The sequence below is a fragment of the Eulemur rufifrons genome, chromosome 14, assembly GCF_041146395.1.
Source record: "Eulemur rufifrons isolate Redbay chromosome 14, OSU_ERuf_1, whole genome shotgun sequence".
NCBI classification, from domain to species: domain Eukaryota; kingdom Metazoa; phylum Chordata; class Mammalia; order Primates; family Lemuridae; genus Eulemur; species Eulemur rufifrons.
Genome location: NC_090996.1, coordinates 17,156,154 through 17,175,229, shown reverse-complemented (window position 1 = coordinate 17,175,229; position 19,076 = coordinate 17,156,154). Strand labels below are relative to the sequence as shown.

General features: G+C 50.0%; 1 protein-coding gene and 1 non-coding gene across 2 annotated transcripts in view; one reads left to right on the top strand and one right to left on the bottom strand.

The window, feature by feature from the left end:
- PRKAR1B (protein kinase cAMP-dependent type I regulatory subunit beta) overlaps positions 1-19,076 on the bottom strand; it is a 121,150-nt gene that overhangs the window by 55,003 nt on the left and 47,071 nt on the right. The window lies entirely within an intron of this gene.
- On the top strand, positions 9,334-9,400 carry LOC138394942 (small nucleolar RNA SNORD57). Its single transcript, XR_011235450.1, has one exon. It is a non-coding gene; the product is annotated as a small nucleolar RNA SNORD57 (small nucleolar RNA).

The following is a 19,076-nucleotide window of genomic DNA, read 5'->3' as shown; positions in this document are numbered from 1 at the left end:
TTAGCATGTCCAACATCTCTGCAACTTTATCTCTTTAACTTTTTATTTTGAAAAATTTTAAACCTCCACAAGGAAGGGGAGGTGTCAGAGCCAGTACATGTGGGTTATACCCCGTCCCTGACCCCTGTATTGTCAAAAGAGCAGAACACAGACCACATATGCACCAACAGTAGGTCTGCAAAGAAAAGTACATATGCGTATTGACAGGGAACAGAAGGGAATTATGAGTGATGAAAACAGAACGTTAAAGAACGTTAAAGCCCTGCTGGGTGCAGAACACTGTTCAACTGCACACGAATGTGTTTTTCCGACTTCCAAGTGATGCTACAACTGACACACAGTCTCCAGCCTGCTTGAGAAACGGCTTGAAGGACTCAGCGAGCTGCCTGTGCCTGGGAGAGTTTCTCTCCACTGCGACTGGGACTCCAGGCCGCTGTTATTCCAAGGAAGGAGGCGACAGACCCTGGAGCTGGCTCCATGGCTCTGTATGCTTCATCCTGTGCCCAGCCCCCGGGACGGAGGGGCCCTGTCTGCCAGGAGTCCAGCACCCCAGACACAGTGTCCCCACGTTGTGTTCAGGCTCTTCCACTGTTTGGGTGAAAGCTCACTCCATTTCTCTGTTGACTGCAAGTTTCCAAATAATTCTCTCTAAACAGCCATAACTCAGCCCCAGCCGCTGGCCGTGGGGCAGGCGAGGCTGCCTGCTCCTGGCTGGTGCATCAGGAGTGTGACGATTGCAAACCCTCCAAGAGCCTCTGCCACCCTCTTGCCTGCAAGGTTGGCTCCTCAGCCATGAACGCAAACACATGGTGACAGATTCTTTGCTCGGCCAAACGTTAGGCTCTGAACTGTCTTCCTGGCCGTCTGTGCACTTCCTTGAAAAGAATCCTGCTGAGTCAGTTTAAGCAGAACCCTGAAGGCCAATATCTGATCTTCCTCCGTATCTGAGCGGACTCCTGATCCCCTAGCTTCCTTGGCGATATCTGGTCACCTTGGCCTGTCTTCAGCAAGATTCCTATTAGGCCAACTTAGCCAAAACGCCTTGACCCTGATGGCTCCTCTTGGTCATTTTCCATTCACTGACCCCCACCTGCCCCTTGGCTATAAACTCCACTGGCCTGGCCTGTGTTTGGAGCTGAGCCCATCTCCCTGCCCCACTGTAAGACCCCATTGCGGTGGTCTCTGCACCTATCACGAGGGTCCTGGGTAAAGTCTCCGTTACTGCTTGAACGAGCATCACTGAATACCTTTTCCTTTAATGCTGGCGCTGGAGAGCAAAGCACAGGATGTCCAGCGCCGGGGCGGGCGCAGCTATGAAGCCCCAGAGGGAGGCGCAAGCGAGTGTCCACTCTGCCCTGTACATCTAGGGAAAGGGGTGGAGGGTCAGAAATTCCTCTCGTGCATTCTTGAGCTTCCACCCAGAATCGCCAGCCCCCACCTCTGGCCGTGGTGCCCCACCCGGGATGTCACGGTGTCCCCAGATGCCCAGGACTCCCCTGCGCTTCGAGATTGGAATCCACTCCGGGTGGAGACCAGCACCTGCAGGTTTAGTTTGGTGAAAGTGAACTTTTCTCTTAAAAATGTAGGTGCCCTTTGAACCAGCCGGGTTTTTTTCCTAGTATTTCCTCTACAGAAACAAGTTTTAAAATATCGAAGATGTAGCTACCAGGCTGTTCACCACGGTGCTGCTTGCAGTTATGTGGGTGTGAGACATCTAACCGATGGTGACTGGTTAATTAAATTACAGAATGGAATACAAAGTGGTTACATAAAATGGGGCTCCGTCCATCTATGGAGACTGGATAATTTTCACTGTAAATCTACTGAATAAAAAAATGGGCTACACAGCAAAATCTGATAGATTTGCAAGGAGAAACAGACAGATGCGCTATTATAGTTGAGGGCTTTAAAGCCCCTCCACCAGTGACTGACAGATCCCGCAGCAGGAAATTCAAAAGGACACAGGTGAACTGAATAGTATACCACCAATTAACAGGATCTAACTGACATTTATAGAATGCACATTCTTCTCAAGCTCACAGGAAACATTCACCAAGATGGACCACACTCCCGGCCACGCAATACACCTGAACAAATGTAAAATAATGCAAATCATACAACTGTCTGCTCTCACGGCAGAAAGGAATTAAATTACAAATCATAACAGAAAGATAGATAGAAAATCCCAAAGTGTTTGGATATTAAACAACACACTTCTAAGTAACACAGGGGTCAGAGAAGAAAGCTTACAAGAAATTGAATATTTTGAACTAAATGAGAATAAAAATACAACTTATCATAATTTGTGGATGTAGCAAAAGTAACACTTAGAGGGAAAGCTATAGCATTCGATGTGTATATTAGGAAAGAATATCTAAAATCAATACCCTAAGCTTCCACTTTGGGAAACTATAACAAGAAGCACAAATTAAATCCAGGGCAACAAAAAGAAAAGAAATAACCAAAATTAGGGCAGAAATCAATGAAATTAAAAACAGGAAATTAATAGAAAAAATCAAGGAAGCTGGTTCTTTGAAAAGGTCAATAAAAATCTATAAACCTCTAGCCAGGCTAACCAAGGAAAAAATAAAGACAACACATTTTCTAATATCAGATATGAAGAGGGGACATTGCTGCAGACCCAAAGGACATTAAAAAGATAATAAAATAATCTTATAAACAGCTCTACACCCACACGTTTGATAACACAGATAAAATGGGCCAATTCCTTGAAATACGCAATCTATCAAAAGTCACACGAGAAGAATTAGGCAATCTGAGTAGGCTATATCTATTAAATAAATTGAATCAATAATCATTAACTTTCCAAAACAAAATGCACCAAGCCCAGATGGGTTCACTGGTCAATCTACCAAACATTTAGGAAAAAATAATGCCAATTCACTACAAAGACCTTCCAAAAAACAGAAGCAGAAGGGACACTTTCTAGATCATTCTGTAAGAACAGCATTAACACCAAGCAAGACAAAGACATTACAAGAAAGGAAAATAACAGACCAATATCTTTCATGAACAAAAATGCAAACGTTCTCAGCAAAATATCAGCAAATCTAATCCAACCGTGTATAAAAAGAATCATACAATGTGGACAAGTCAGAGATATTCTAGGTATGCAAGACTGATACATTTTAAAAATCAATTGATGTAATCCATCCCATCAACAGGCTTAAGAAGGAAAATAATATGATCAAATTAAGAGACGTGGAAAAAGCACTTGACAAAATCCAATAGCTATTCATGATTTAAAAAAAAAAAAAACCAAACACCTCAGCAAACTGAGATTCTAGGGGAACATTACACTTACTAGTGGGAACTCAAAGCTTTCCTTCGGAGAACAGGAACAGCTCAAGGATGTCCCCCTCCCACCACCCCTAGTCAATAGCACACTGGAAGTCCCGGTAACGCAGTAAGACGAGGAAAGGAAATAAATGGTATGAAGATTGGGAAGGAAGGAATAAAACCATCTTTCTTCACAGATGACATGGTTATCTATGCAGAAAATCCCAAAGAACCAGCAATAACAACAAAAAACACCTGGAACTAATAGCACTTATAGCAAGTTTGCAGGATGCAAGGTGAATATATAAAAGCCAATAGCTTTCTTATATATCAGCAATGAACAATGGAAATTAGAAATTAAAAACAATAGAATTTACATTAGCATCAGAAAAGAGAAATACTTGGTTATAAATCTAACAAAACAAGTACAAGAGCTGTATGAGGAGAGCGACCCAGCTCCGATGAAAGGAATCAAAGGTCTAAATAAATGGGGAGATATTCCATGTTCATGGATAGAAAGACTCGATGTTGTCAAGACATCAGTTCTTTGCAACTCGTTCTATAGATTCAATGCAATCCCAACCAAAATCCCAGACAGTTATTTTGGAGATATCAACAAACTGATTTTAATATTTACATGGAAAGGCAAGCGACTCAGAATAGCTAATACAACATTGAAGAAAAAAAACAAAGCCAAAGGCCTGACTCTCCCCAACTCTAAGATACACTATAGCTGGGCACAGTGGCTCACGCCTGTAGTCCCAGCGCTCTGGGAGGCCAAGGCAGGAGGATCGCTTAACGTTAGGAATCTAAGGCCAGTCTGAACAACAGCAAGACCCTGTCTCTACAAAAAATAGAAAAATTAGCCTGGCATGGTGGCCACACCTGTAGTCTGGTGGCCACTCCGTAGCTACTCTGCGGAGACTAAGAGAAGAGGATGGCTTGAGCCCAGGAGTTGGAGGTTGCAGTGAGCTGTGATGACACCACTGCTCTCTAGCCAGGGCGACAGAGCGAGACCCTGGCACAAAAAAAAAAAAAAGACATACTATAAACCTACAATAACCGAGACAGTGTGGTATTGATGAAAGAACACGTAGTAGTTCAACAGAATAGAACAGAGAGCCCAGAAGTAGATCCACACAAACATAGTAACATCTGCTCTTTGACAGAAGGGCAAAGGCAATTCAGTGAAGAAAGGAGAATCTTTCCCTGCAACAAGCGGTGCTGGAACAACTTGACGTCCACGGGGAAAATCTAGACACAGACCTTACAAAAATTAACTCAAAATGGATCACAGTTTAGCTAAAATATAATAAAACTTCTGGAAGATAGCACAGGAGAAAATCTGGGTGACCTTAAGTTTGGCAATGACTTCTTAATACAACACCAAAAGCACGATACATGAAAAAAACATAAGCTGGACTTCACTAAAACTAAAACTAAAAACTTCTGCTTCACAAAACACATTGTTAAGAGACTGAGAAGAGGAGCCACAGACTGGGAGAAAATATCTGCAAAACACATATATGATCAAGGGCTTGTTTCCAACATAGACAAAGAGCTCTTAAAACTCAACAACACGAAAGCAGACCGTCTGATCCAAACATGGGCAAGAGATCTGAACAGGCCCCTCACCGAGATTCACAGGCGGCAAAGGAGGACGTGAATGATGCTCCACATTGTGTGTCATCAGGGAACTACAAACCAAACGACAAGATGCCACTAGCTTCCTGTTATGATGACCAAAATCCACAGCCCCGACAACACCGGGTGCCGGTGAGGACGTGGCGCAACGGGAACCCGGTCCACAGCCGGTGGGAATGCAAAATGGTGCAGCCACTTCGCAGGACAGCGGGTGGTTTCTTACAAAGCGAGACGGTCTTACTACACAATCCGGCAACCACGCCCTTCGTATTTGCCCAGATGAATGGAAAACTTACGTCCACACAAAAACCCACACGTGAATGTTTACGGCAGTTTTACTCCAAATGGCCATAAAACGGAGGCCACCAAGACGCCCTTCAGCAGGTGAACGGATAAACTGTGGTCCGTCCAGACTGTGGAATATTACGCAACAATAAAAAGAAATGAGCTATTGAGCTGCAAAAACACTTGGAGAAAACTTCAAGGCATACTGCCAAGTGACAGAAGCCAGTCTAGAAAGGCCACACACTGTGTGATTCCAACTATAGGACATTCTGGAAAAGACAACATTATGCAGACAGAAAAAGACAGTGGGTGCCAAGGGCCGGGGAGAGGGAGGGACAGGCCAGGTCCAGGGGTTTAGAGCAGTTAAACTATTATTCTATGTGATATTATGATGGTTGATACGTGTCATTGTAAGTTTGTCCAAGCAACACAAAGCGTGAGTGCATCGGTCTCGGTTCGTTGATTGTAACAACACGCCACACTCAGGTGAGGGCTGGCAGGAGAGGGAATTGTGGGTGGGGGGTAATATGGGAACTCTCTGCACTTTCTGCACAATTTCTCTGCAAATGTAAAAACTGCTCTAAAAAACAAAAGCCCATTAATTTTAAAAATGGGTTACGAAGCAGTACGTGTGGTCTACACAGCTTTTCCTAAGCAAACACGCATCTGCAGTGGGTGGCACTCCGTGCACCGTGGCGCGGTCGGCAGAGGGGATGGGAGTCTGAGCAACATCTGCATTCTTTCCTGTCCATGGGGTAGAAAGAGTAATGTAGTCTCTGGTTTTTCTTGTCATGAGCATGTGTCACTTTCCTAATCAGAAAAAACCAAATCTGATCTTGAAAGAAAGGAAAAGTGAACTTTGGAGTCAACACCGGGTGAGAGCCACGGGAACTGGTGTTTACTAAGAACTCACAGGAGGGCTTCACTTCTCGTAGTGAACTTTTATGGCACCCCATTGTGCAGATGGGGAGACTGAGGCAGAGACTAAGTGATGACGACGCACCCAGGACCATGCAGTTGGTAAACGACAGAGCCAGGTGTGGCCCAGGTGGTCCGACAGCAAAGGCCGACTCCACCCCGTGCACAGGAGCTGCGTGCCCCCATCTGTTGGGAGGTGAGAACCAACATCACCACCTGGGGTCCCCCAGGATGGAGCCTGGCCACAGAGGACCTCCCAGTCACCCTTCCTGAGGGGGGTGCCATTGCCCTCCGAGGTGGGGCAGGCTAGGGGAGCTGTTCCATTGAGACCCCCACCCCCAGCTGACGTCCCCCAGCAGGGTGCCAGGGAAGGAGGGTGGATGCTGGAGGTCACTGCAGTGGCCATGGGGAGAGCAGGAGCCCACACCGCCTTGGCCAGGCGGGTTCCAGGACCGGCAAGCACTCAGACCAAGGGCGCCCGTGGCCCTGGGAGGCCTCACAGCCCTGCACATGACCCCCAATGAGAAAGAAAACACCATTAGGTAAAGGCGCCGACAGACGCTGGTCCCAGAAGCTGTGACGCCGCCTGCAGGCCCATCTCCAGGGGACCGGCCACACTCCCTCTCCCCCGAGCGCGCCAGGGAGTCCAGTGTGGCCATTACATTCCGATGGGGACAATCTCCAAGAGAACTGTGAAGCGAGAAAAGCACTTAGTGCACACGGTGGGCAGCGTGTTCCCAGGAATGCCGTTTACACGCGTGCACAGCGCATCTCCGGAGTGACCCTCGAGCCTACACGGGAGCAGGGCCTCCCAGGGAACAGGTGCGGGCCGGGTCTGTTTACCCCGGCCCATCTTGTCTGTGTATACCACGTATATCTGCTGCCTAATTAAAATCACGGCTCTAAACAGTGTGAGATTCTGCCAGACGCCCGGCAGCACGGCTTGGCGGAGGCTTTTCTCTCCCCCCTCCGCCAGGGCTGTCTGGAGACCACCCACCTCGCGGCCGTGAGCACCACCAACCTCGCAGGGCCCGGCTCTGAGACAAACCCTCCTGCTGGCTTCTGCCCGTCCGCCGCCCCCAGCACCAGCTCCACGGACCTGCCGGCACCCCCGGGGGCTCTTCCCACCGCCCACGGCTGGGGTCCCAGGCGGCCACCTGCGTGCAATGGCCGGCAGAGCCCCAGCCCTCACGGTCCCCGGGGGTCACGGCGCTGATTTTCTGAGGAGCGATGCTTATCTGTGGGGCTCAGGGGATTTCCCGTGTTTACACAGCACGTTAGGCAGAGCCGCCTCCGTTTACGGACCGTCCCAGGCTGTCCGGACACAGGCCTTCCTTTCTGCTGCGAGGATTTCATCGCACTGCCCTGTATTTGCCTTTCCCCCTCTGAGGCAAGACAAAAGGCAAGGCCGATGCCACACCGGGTCATCCGCACACAGAAATGCCGCTGGGGCTGAGCACTCGCCTGATTCTCCTGAGTGCCCCCAGCCACACCCCGATACAACCACAGGGCAATTAGGAGAATTCCACGGGGCGCTGGGCTGCACCTGCACCGGGCCTGGATCTGCACAGAGCCCAGCCACAGGCGAGTTCCGAATAAGTCCCCAAGGGTGGCACCATCAGCCACCCTGGACGGGAGTCAGACACCCGGTTCTAGCCCTGCTCTGATGCCACCCTTGGGGTGAGCTTGAGCAAGCCTCAGTTTCCTCCTCTGAAAAATGGGCAGAGGGAAGTCCTGCTCGCGGAGTCATAGTGAGACCAACTAGATCAAGTCGTGTTGTGCTGCTGCGAGTGAATTCCCGATCTCCGCCCACCGCTACCGCTCTGACCCTGGAACCCGTTCAAAAACCTGTCATGCTGTCAAAAGTCCTCCTCCAGGTATCTCTATACACTGCTACGACGTGATCTCCAGGACGTGATGATAAGTAGAAAAAGAGGCAGAGAAAGTGTGTATCGTACGCTAGTGTCTGTCGGAGAGAGGTGGGGGATACGTTAATAAACTCACGAGCACATTTGCTCATTTAAACCATGCATTGACGAGTTGTGCATACAAACAGCCCCCGAGAACGGGGTGCACAGGAGGCAGGATTCAGGGGCAAAGCAACACTTTGCACACACCCCGGTCTTTGAGGTGCCTTTGGGCCACACTAATACTTTATATAATTATCAAAACAAAAGTTAGATTCAAAATGTAATGCAAATTAAAAGTAAAAAGCAGCAAATGGATTTAAACGTGTGTCTAACTGCCAGCACAACTTCACACACAGGAACTGTGCCAGCAGGCTCAGGACACAGGAATGCCCGAGGCCAGCGAGCAGGTGCCCGAGGCCAGCGAGCAGGGAAGCTTAGGCTGTTCTCAGAAATGCTGCTGGTGGCAGGTGGCAGTAATGGTGTTGTTAGTCTAAGGCGGAGGGGGACGTGTTATGGTACAAAGCAAAGAATTCTTTTGTTGGTGTCATTTAGAACTGGGATTTTTAGCATGGGAGAAAAGAGATAAAGATATAAAATTAACCAGGGACTGTTAAAAACAAAACAAAACAAAAAATCCTGTAGCATTGAATTTGAACTGTAAGTACCAATGTGAACTCATAATGTATTTTATCTTATAAAAAATGTCCTAGTTCTGTCTGCAGCAAATACCTAGAAATAGCAGCAAGTCTGAGAGCAGTAGGCACACTAGTGCCCCGAATGTGGTCTTGAAACAGTCTCCCACTAAACAGAACCAGGACTCTTTGTAGAAAAACGGATTCCAAGTCTGGGGCAGAAAAGCCCTACGTCCTGAAGAGGCACCCCCCCCGCCGCCCCCTGCCCCCACCGCCTGCTAGAGGTAGAACAACTTGCCCATCGATCTGGTAACAGCCGATTCCTGCCTGTGCTTCTGGGTTCAGGTCCAAAAAATCATCACCAAGACCAAGGTCAAGGTCAAGGAGCTTTTCCTCACGTTTTCTTCCAGGAATTTTTCCATTTAAGACCTTGTTACACTTAAGTCTTTAATGCACTTTGAGCTCATTTTTCCATGTGGTGTGGGACAAGGTCCGATTTCATTCCTCCGCGTGTAGACGTCCAGTTTTCCCAGCACCATTTATTGAAGACACTTTCTTATAAACAGGGTTTTTCTAAGTTATGGTTGAAGCTAATTTTGTGCCTCATTCCCACCACACGCTCATCTGTTTTCTGTCTTAAAAGCCAGAGGTGATGAACTGTCTCAGCCTGACCTTACCGGGGGCAGAAACCTGACTTAGTGGGCCTGTTCCAGCAGAGGCCCCAAGAGACAGGGTCTGCAAGCTTCTCCCACCTTTCTCTGGCCGGGCCGGGGAACTGCTAGGAAGTGGGAGCGGATGGGGTGGAAGGGTCACCGCCTCCCCTGGGGGAGGATCAGTTCCTATCACGGTCTGAGCAGGGAGAGAGACAGACAAAGGGACATGCGTATGCATTTGTGTGTGCACGTGTGTGCTGCGTTTGCATGTGGGTGCTGCATTTGCATGTGTGCGCATGCACCTGTGTGGGGTTGCGTGTGTGTGCGTGTGTGTGGGGTTGCGTGTGTGTGGGTGCACAAGTGTGTACATGCACGTGTGTGTGGGTGCAGGGTGACCTAGAGAAGGAAGGATGACCAGGAAAGAGAGGGACTCAGGACAATGAGCCGCAGTTAATGGACATGCACTTAGGAGAGGCCGAGTGTGCAACATTTACCTTGGCCCCGGGGCTGCCTTCCCACCAGGGCAGGCCTTTCCTGTCACAGGCCACGTTATCTGAGGCACTTTCTACCACACTTCCTAACTATGCTGAGGCTGCAACTGAGCTGTCTTTCCCAATCTGGCAAGCGCCCCCCTGGTGGACTAGGCTGGCTCCAGGCCCTGGCCTTATGGGGCCAGTTCCCTAAAGTGGGCTCTGTCCAGGGGCCACTGCAGCTCTCTTGCCGGCTGCGGGGTGGGCAGGGACAGGAGGGGCCACCAGAATCTCCAGGTGCCTGGCCAGGCAGATGTAGGGTGCTCTGCCCCAGAATCTGCCCTCCCGGTGGCGAGTGAGCCGCCCAGAGCCCACAGAGGACAGGCTGTCCCCATTGCGGGTGTGCGTAGCCTTAGACAAGGACAGCACGTGGGGCAGGCAGCTCTGTCCTCCATGGGGTCATCTCTCATCTGGGACAGTGGGGAAAACGCAGGAGCTGCTCCATGTGTTGCTACGGAGGGAACCCGTCCTCCCCGCCCTGTGCAGGTGCCACCTCCCCCAGGAAGCCTCCCGGATGCACCCTGGCCAGGCTCTCCCACTCTGGTCCCCTCCAGGATGGGAGTGGTCTCTGCCATTTCTGAATCTCAACACCAGGACAGGCTTGCACAGGAGACTGCCCGGTCCACATCGGAAGAATAAGCACACGAGCAAGCCGACGGTCAGGGCAGTCATTGCCGCAGGCTGAGACAGGCACCCCAAACGTGTGGCGCTGCTGACTCTGGGAAAAGCACCATTCTAGGGACCGTCACATATACTCTCTCACTGGCCAGCAGGGGTCTAAGGAAGTTTAACTTCAGAGACAGATGCTCAAAGAAATTATATGTCTGGGCCAAGGTCCCGCAGCCAGACCATGATGGAGCTGGCCTCAAAGCCAGTCTGGAAGACTCTAGAGCCCAGCAGCTTCCTCAACACACCATGCAGGACACTGTGGTCCCAGGTTGACCTGCACGGCCAGGCCCTCGACCCCTCTGAGTTAGGCCAGAGCAGGGCCAGGCCAGAGTCTTCACAAGGGTCTGACTCGTGGACAGCAACATGGCCGGCACACCGTGGCACCCCACGAGTGCCCCCACGAAGACTCCACAGTCCATTCCCAGCAGACGCATATCTGGGACCCAAGGGCCCCTTGGGTAGTCCCAGGCCCTCCCCTGGGTGCTGGAGCCCAGGCCTGGGGGCTGGAGGCTTGACAATTGTCTGCCACTGCCCAGACCCCCAGGACTCCATCGTGAACAGCCTCAGAGAAGCAGCCTCCTCCCTCCACAAGGGGCTGCAGGGCTGGCTTTGAGCAGGTGGAGAGAAGGTGCCAGGAGAGCCTGGGGGTCCTCCCTCAGGTGCTCTGAGCTCGGCGCAGAGAGGCGTGGAGGAGAATGGGCTTTGGAGCCAGGAGGCTGAGCCCAAATCGAGGCTCTGACACTTGCTAGCTGGGGACCTGGCAAGTCACTTAATCCTTGAGCTCAGTTTCCCAGTGTGTGAAACGGAGATACTGATAGCATGTTCACAAGGTGTCGCAGAAGCGTCAGCACCTTGCCCATGTATCCCCCATCAGCTGTGGCCGGCTATGCATCCTCTGCCACCACGGGGACACTGCCCGCTGGATGCTGAGGGCCCCCCATGGGGGTGGGGCTGCTGCTAGTCCTGCAGAGGAGGGCCGGCCCTGGGGCCCCTCCTGCCCCACCTGGCATGGGCCCTTCATCCAGAACGCTCTGCTCCCTCAACTGCTGGAGCACAGTGACCCCAGGTGGCCAGCACCTCCCCAGCTAGTGGCCACTGCAGGGACAGCGGTGCAGATCCCAGCATTCCCATCGTCACAGGAAGCCCCGCTGGCCAGGGCTGCTGGGGGTGGGGGCAGGACCTGACTGTCCGTCTGTCTCTGTCTGTCTGTGCTTCTCTGTCTCTTCCTCCTGGTGAAGGGCGCATGCGTCAGGTGACCACTCCCAGCCAGGCAGAGCAGCTCCCTAGCATCTAGGACCCCTCCCCAACAACAGCTGTGACAACCTCAGAACGAGTGGGCAACGACAGCGTGGCGTCGGGGAACCAAGGCTGTCCCTGTGTGCTGGGGTCGGGGGGGCCAGAGCAGGCCGGGGAAATGCAAGGCAACGTGAGTGGACTGTGGCACCAGGACAGCCTTCGTGCAAACCCCGGCGCTGCCTCGCCGAGCTGTGTGGCCTCAGACAAGTCCCTGGCCTGGCAAGCAAAGGCCACAGAACTTACTTCCTAAAGGTGTCATAAGGGTCAGAGGAGAGCAAGTATAACGCCCCCCCCCCCAAATGGAAGTGTGTGCTGTGACCCCGGCGCCTGGGGCCCTCCTAGCCCACAGCCGCCATTAACGACAGTTGTCGAATAAGTGAACAGGGAGTACACAGAACAGCATCTCTCAGATAATAAGTGCTGATGGCTGAAATAGTGATGACGACGCTAATGTAACCTGGGCCCCGTGTGACAGGCAGGGTGAGGCAGGTGGGTCCGGCACCCATGACCCTGGGAGCTCGCACCGTCGTGGCCAAGACCCCAGGACATCGCTCCATCCATCTGGCTTCCTTGCATGAATTGTGGTCCCTCCTTGCCTGGCTGTGCCACTGCTGGGACAGTCGGGAGCCACTCGGTCCCCCACCAGCCCTGTCCACACCTTGCAGGACTCTGCTCCAGCCTGGGCTGCCAACTGCATTACCCTTCCTGTCTCTGTCCTCGCCGGGGCCACCTGTGCCTGTGCCCTGGCAGCTCCTCCCAGGAGAGGGCAGTGTCGCCCCTCACCCAGTGCAGCTGGCATGGCCAGAGACCTCCCAGGGCAGTGGAGCTGACAGGCACCAAGGCAACCACGCCAGCGCATGGGCGAGAAGGCCAGGAGGCTGCTGGTCTCACGGGGCAGCCCCCGACTCGGGCCCAGGGGAGAGCCAGACCCTGAGTTTGGGCTGGTGAGTTCCCTGCATCCTGTGCCAGTGGGGGTGGGGGGAGGCAGCCCATTTTCCTGGTGACTTTATACACAGGACTCCCACGTGTCGGAGCCAACAGACCCTCTGAGAACTCAGCAGGAGCTCCCCACCCTCCCCAGCGAAGAGCACATCCTCATGCTGCCTCCAGTTCACCAGGTTCAAGGACCCCGTGAACCTCCCACCCACTGGCCAGGCCGGCAGGGCCACTGATCTTGGAGAAGGCCAAGCGCTCTCTAGCCCGATGGCCCACCATGGACAGACCCGTAGCCTGGGGAAATGTGGATCCGCACTCTCACCGGGAACACCCCAGCTAGTCCATGGTCTGAGGCAGAAGGGCGTGTGCCCAGCACCCCCAACCCCCTGGCCCGGTGCCTGGACTCAGCCCTGCTCAGCAAAACCCCATTGTGGGAGCTGCTCACCCCAATCCCTCCCCAAGGTCTCAAGGCCCCAGTGCCCCAATTCCTGCTGGTCAGAGCCCCCCACCTGCTACCCAGAGCCCCTTACCAAATGGCCAGGCCTGTACCTCGCCCATCCTGACCTGAAATGCCCCACACTGCCAGGCCGGGGCCACCACACACAGGAAGTCAGAGCACGAGAATCCCGTCCTGCACTCTGCGGGGGGTGGCCCAGGGTATGGCATCCCTCAGATGCCCTTCCCAGTTGACACGACAGCCTCAGCTTCGGCTCCAGCAGTTCTGCGCCCCGAGCAGGCCCCCTCGCAGCTGCGGCCTCAGTTTGTTACCCGTGACACGGGTGTTTAACACTGGCCTTCCTTGGTCGCTGTGAGATTAAATGGTTACTATGCGAAGGTCGTAGCAGAGTGCCTGGCGTCATGAGTGTTTGAAAATGATCGCTGATGCCACAGGTGGGCATCCAGACCCTTCTAACTGATGCCATGAAGTCATGCCCTAGAGCACGTGCCATGGGTGCCCGTGGGACAAACACATAAATACATAAAAGTTCAGCCACAGCAGTACATGGAAGGGCAGCCTGCTTTGCCCCAGTGGGAAGGTAAGCTTACGGCCAGCTACAGTAAGAATCAATTTAAACATAAAATAATAATAGATTCGTATCAGAAATGTGACAAAATGGTTTTCAAAAGGAGAGCAAAAAAATAGGGGTGGGGAAAAGTGCTGAAAGGAATAAAAGCTCACTGTCCACTACGTATCAGTAATTTATACAATGAGCAGAGTCACCTGTCTGTCAGCTCCTCGTATGACAAACCGCCCAGTGGGAAGTACACCCCGCCTTAACTACGAAGAAGCACAAGCGAAAATACCACTCTGGCCTCATTCCACGTGTTTAAATTGGCAAAAACAAGCTACAATGTTGAAACCCATTATCCACCAGAAAACAGGGCCGCTCAGACACCGTGGCTCTCCAAGTCTGTTTCTGCCGTGATAATATTTCACGAGAGCTACAAAGATACAAGCCTTCATTTGATGAGTACGCTTGTTGGGAAAATACACCCGAAAAATCCATAGGAAATGATTTGTAATTAAGCTTTTCATTTTGAGATCATTGCAGATGCACACGCAGTTGTAAGAACACAGAGCGCCGTGGACCCTTCGCACAGTTTGCTCAATGGGAACATCTTGCAAAATTGTAGCACAGCGCCCGCGTCTGGACCGCAAAACAGAACAGAGTATCCAGGCCCTGGGGTGGGTCCCTGAAGCCCACACGTCCCACCCTCAGTCCTTAACCCCTGGTAACTGCCAACCTGTTCTCCATTTCTATAATATTGTCATTTCAAGAATGTCATTCAAATGGGTTAATATAGTATATAACCTTTTCAGATTGTTTTTTTTAAATCAGCATAATCCCCCCCCCACCCCCCCGCCCAGAGACTCATTCAAGTTGCATGTATTTGATAGCTTGTTCCTTTTCGTGGCTGAGTAGTACTCCAGGCATGGGTGTACCACAGTGTAACCACCCACCTATCAAAGGACATCTGAACTGTTTCCAGTCTTTGGCTATTATAATTAAAGCTACTATAAAATTTAATCGATAGTATTTTGTGTGAACATAAGTTTCCATTTCTCTGGGATAAATGCCCAAGAGTGCACCTGCTGGGTGCTATGGTAGTTGCATATTTAGATTTTTAAGTAACTGCCAAGGGTGGTGGTTTTCCAGGGTGGCTGTAACATTTTACATTCCCACCAGCAATGGATGAGAAATCCAGTTTCTCCACATCTCCCACAGAATTTGGTACTTCACTATTTTTATTTTAGCCATTCCGATAGGTGTGTGGTGATATCCCATTGTGAGTTTATTTGCACAATGTCCCTGGTGGCTGAGGTGTACAACATCTTTTCCTGTTTGTTCTCAAGCTCTTTATCTTCTTTGGTGAAATGCCTCTTTATGTCTCTTGCTCATAAAATGAGTTACGACGCTCTCTTTTATTTTTCTGAAATAGTTTGTGGAGAATTAGTGTCCATTCTTCTTTGTACATTTGGTCGAATTCTCCAGTGAAGTCATGACAGCCCACAGACTTCTTTGTCAGGAGCTTTTTAAGTGTAACTTTAATGTCTTTAATGGCTATAGGATTATTCAGTCCCTTATTTCATCTTGGTTGAGTTTTGATAGTTTGTGCTTTAGAGGAATTGGTCCATTTCTTCTAAGTTGGTGGATCTATAGGCATAAAGTTCTTTCTACTCTCCCTTATATTTTAAATTGCAGTAGGGTCTGTAGTGATACACCCTGCTCCACTCCTAATGGTGGTTCTCTCTTGTCATGGGGATCCCCTGCCAGTGCTCCCGCAGGCTGCGTCTCTGGCTGGGGCGGGGCGTCTTGCCCCACAGGAGCACACCCCCGGCTGCACACTTCCCGCTCTGACTGGGCTCCCTGCTAGCTCCGCCGGGTGGTGTCAACCTGGGGTGGAGGGATGAGCCTCTCGGTGCCACCTTCTGCTGCTGGGCTGGGGATGGGGAGGAAACATAGGGTCTGGCTCGCCTTATTCTATCGGGTGGGGGTTATAAGATGCCTGCAGCTCTCCTGCCCTGAGGTCCAAAACCATTTGCCTTCGTCTACCTTCTAGAGTTCTCCGTTGCTGTGTCCAAGATATAGTCATGTGCTGCATAACGATGCTTCAGTCAACAACAGACCACATATACTATGGGGGACCTGTAAGATTACAATGGAGCTGAAAAATTCCTATTGCCTAGTGAATCCCCAAGAAAATCCACAGTGAAGGGTTTAGCGGAAGCTTCTACAGATCTCAGCAAGCTCCTTACAAAGTCTGGAAACAGGGACCCCCCTGCTAAGAGGTTTTCACTAACAGAGAAGAATGTTCACGTTGTGTTATCTGCTTACAGGCAAATCGATGATGAAAAAAAGAAACCAAGCAAACCACCATGGACATATTTCTGAAAAGAGTGACACCTCCTCAAGAAGAGCCTTGGGCAGGTCCTTCAGGAGGTGTCCAGAAGAAGACATTGTTATCCCAGGAGACGACAGCTCCACGCCTGTCTCTGCCTCTGGAGACCTTCTAGCAGGACAAGATGTGGAGGTGGAAGACGTGATATTGACGATCCTGACCCTGTGCAGGTCTAGGCTGATGGGTGGGTGTGTGCCTTAGTTTTTAACAAAATAGTTTTAAAAGTAAAAAAAAATAAAAATAGAGAAAAGCTTATAGAATAAGGATGTAATGACTCAATTTTGTAAAGATGTCAATTCCTCAAGAACTAAATATCGAAATTCGGTGCAAATCCCAGTCAATATTCTAAAAGGTTCTTTTGGGGAGCTGGACAAGCTGATTCTAAACTTTACGAGGAAAGTGCCAAGGGCTTATTCAATGACAATGAGTGGATCGGTGACATCCAACACGAGATCAGATAAGAGATCCAAGATGCACAAAGGAGAAACACAGGGTCATTCCATTTGTGAACGTTCAAAACGGGCAACACCAAATAAAACCAGACTGTACTGTTTCGGGCACAGACACAGGTGGTAAAGCTGTAATGAAAAGCACAACAATGACCATAAAAGTCAGACAGTGGTAAGGAGGGAGGGGTGAGCTGTGCCCAGGGAGAGGCGCTGGGGGCGCCTGGCCGTCAGTGATGCCGGATTACTGACCTGGACTCTGGCTACAGGGGTGTTCATTGTATATCTATTTCTTAAGCTGCATGTGTCTGTGTACACACACAAAAAATCACAAAACTACTCCTAGAGAAGAAACCAAGGTAGAGGCCTGCCCCGCCAGGCGTTCAGATTCACATAACAGCTACAGTAATCAGCACAGTGCAGTGTTGGGCCAGGGAGGGACAGGCAAGCCAATCAGGCAGAACAGAGACACAGAAAAAAAATCACTTACTATATGATAGAGCTGGTATTAATATTTCAGATTAGTGGGGAAAAGGTAAATTTTTAATAGATGCTTCTGGGACAACTGATTATCCATATGGAAAAGTACCCCTTCCCCCATCAATCCCAGGCAAGCAGTGGCCTAAACATTGACAGAAAGACCAAACTATGAAGCCTTCCTAACGAAACATAGGAGACATCTTCGTGACCTCAGGACAGGACAGGGTCTCTTTACCCTTAACTAAGACATGAAAACACAACCCTTAGGGAGAAAGAGTAAAGCATCCAGTTATCTCAAAAACTAAAACAAATGCTGTTCATCGAAAGGTACCATAAAGAGACTATGAAGACAAGACACAAACTGGGATATCATATGTGCAAAATATAAGCAGACAGGAGTTTAAAAGCTGGACTACACAAAGAACTCCTAAAATAAATTAGAGAAAGACAAAAAACCCAATACTAAAATGAGCAAAAGACGTGCACAGGCAACAAACATACAAAAAGATGTTCAATCCTGTGAGTCGTCTGGGAAATGCAAGTTGGAACCACGAGGAGATGGCACCATGCTACACCAAATGACAGCTAGTAAGTGCAGTGAGCTGTGGAGGAGCAGCAGCCACACAGACAGCTGGGGGCAAGACTCAGCTGAGCCACCCTGGGACCTGCTGCAGTGCTGCCGTGTGAACTGAAGATGCACAGAGTCCACAACATGGCAAGCCCACACGCAGCTGTGCACCTAGAGAAACCACATGCACCGGGACACAGGTCAGGTCACAGCACCCTGTTCACATACAAAACCCAGGAATGACCCAAATGCCATCGCCAGTAAAACAGGTCATTAAATCACAGCACATTCAAGCGATCAAACGCTATCCACAGTAAAAATGAAGGAGATGATTTCTCAAAACGTTAAACATAGAATTACCATACGACCCAGCAATTCCATTCCTAGGTACACACAAAACAGGTACTCAGACCAACACCTGCACACGCGTGTTCACAACAGCTTTATCCACAGGAGACAAAAGTGGAAACAACCCAGTGGTCGTCAGCAGAAGAAATGACAAACAAAACGTGGTCTATCTGTGCCATGGAGTGTGGTTCGGCTGTGAAAAGGAATGAGACACTGACACACATCACAGCACAGATGATCCTTGAAAACACTGTGCAAATCGAAAGAAGCGAGACACAAAGGCCACAAACGGTATGATTCCGTGTATAGGAAGTAGCAGGAGCAGGTACATCTACAGACGACAAGCAGATTTATGGTTGCAGGGGCCGAGATGGGGAGGGACTGCCAATGGGGAAGGGGTTTCCTTTTGGGGTGATGACAAGGTTTAGGGACCAGATAGTGGGGACAGTTACACAAAATGCACTTCATGCCACTTCATGCCACTGAACTGTATCCTTTAAAATGGTTAGTTTTGTGCTATGTCAACTTGACCTCAATAAAAAAAATGAATCAACTACAGCTACATTCTTCAGCGTAAATGAATCTCAAAAGATAACAGTGAACAAGAGGTAAGTCATAGCAAATACCAACAGGATGATTCCATTTATGTAAAGTTTTAAAACAGGCAAACTCAAGAATATATTCAGCATTCAGGGATGCATACATATGTGATAAAATTACAAAGCAAAGCAGGGGACGGTTCCCCAAAATGATGTTTACTCCTGGGGAAGGCAGAGGGCGTGGTCCCATCGGGGTCCCTGGGCTGTCGTAGCAGACTCCAGCCAAGCACACACAAGGGTCTGGCTCTCAACTTGGACAATGGCTTCACAGTTTGCTTCATTAAATTTATTTCAATAAAATGCTCTTTACACTTTTTAAAACTAAGAAAAAAAGAAAAAAATTCATTCCTCCCGACATCTATAAATCTTCAGTGCACCTTTAAAAGAATAAAGAGTGAAATAACGGGAAGGGTGATGCTAAACTTACACTTGATGATGTGGCCACACAGTCGAGTTCAGC